This window comes from Odontomachus brunneus, unplaced genomic scaffold (genome assembly GCF_010583005.1).
Source record: "Odontomachus brunneus isolate Ranch 3 - 2012 unplaced genomic scaffold, Obru_v1 Obru_scaffold_020, whole genome shotgun sequence".
NCBI classification, from domain to species: Eukaryota; Metazoa; Arthropoda; class Insecta; order Hymenoptera; family Formicidae; genus Odontomachus; species Odontomachus brunneus.
This window is the reverse complement of record NW_022639470.1, coordinates 296379-297807: the sequence shown is the minus strand read 5'-3', so window position 1 is coordinate 297807 and position 1429 is coordinate 296379.

The following is a 1429-nucleotide window of genomic DNA, read 5'->3' as shown; positions in this document are numbered from 1 at the left end:
CTCTCTCTCTCTCTCTCTCTCTCTCTCTCTCTCTCTCTCTCTCTCTCTCTCGTGCTAGCCAGTGAAAAGTCGCGTCCACGTCGCGTTTCACTAGCGTTTACAGTGCGAATTCGCACGACTTGCGTTCACCCGCGTCGAAATTCACGAGCGCGGCGCAAAAAATGCGCGAGTCTGCTCTCTCCCCCTCCCGCTTCCCATCTCTCGAAATTAAAAGACTGCACGCGGCAGACAGCGCAGTGAAAATACGACACGAAAATGACATTTTTTTTTCTTATTGCTTTCGCGCGCGTGCGCGCGCGATGTTTTACATTTACCTACGCGTTTTTTGTACGCGCGCGGAAAACTATTTTTCGCTTTTCCGCATTAGCTCGCCGCATTTTACATCGAACGAAATTACGGTCGGAGAAGTATCGTTTATCGATTAATAATGTTATTGAACGTCGGCCGATTTTATGCATAATAAAAATGTATCGCGCTGCAAAATGAATAACCAACTCTTGTGTACATACAAAGAGAGAGAGAAGAGGATAGTAGGTGAAGGAAGAGCACAGCGCGCACAAATTAATTAGAAATGAATTATAGAGTGAGATTGTCAATTAATATTAATTAAACGAAAAACGGAATGAGTGTCGTTTAATGTATTAAAATAGACTAATAACGAAAGAGAGAGAGAAAGTAGAATAGAGAGGGAGTGAGGGAGAAAGCGGAGAGGTGTACGAGGGTTGGATTTGCATTACCGTTTAATCGAAGTTGTGGCAATTGACAAGTCGCGCAGCGCGGAGCGTCGTTCACACGTATTCACACGCGCACGCAAGCAAATATCCGCTTATCGTTTATCCATTTTATTATTTCATATAATTTGTTAATTGCTACCTCGATATACATTATTCACTTCATATGATCAAAGGTATAATATGATGAACGTCACGGGCAAGAGAGGAGGCTCGATTCAACAAACACACGCACACCCCCACATAGTTTTAAATTAATTACTCTGCCGATTTAATGATATTGCTGCGATCATTTTTTAATCCGTATACAAACAAGCGTGTTGTTATTTGGAAACGAAACGAAAACCCGCGCTTAAAGGATAAATACGCGTCAAAATGTAAATCAGCGAAAAACGCTGCTTTGTTTTTGTGTTTTCTTTTTTTTTTACCCTTTCCTTTCCTCTTTTTTGTTGTTATTTAACTCGTGTTTCACAGCCTGGCGGAGATAAATCTCATGCAAATTACAGTGCGCGTAACTGCATCTTTCGCAGAGAGCAACGATTGACAATGCGAACCGAGTTCCTTTCAAATATACGATTAATCATCGTGTCGGGCAATAAATCACAGTAACTTTCATTTGCACCGATTGACACGTGGAGGGAGAGAGAGAGAGAGAGAGAGAGAGAGAGAGAGAGAGAGAGAGAGAGAGAGAGAGAGAG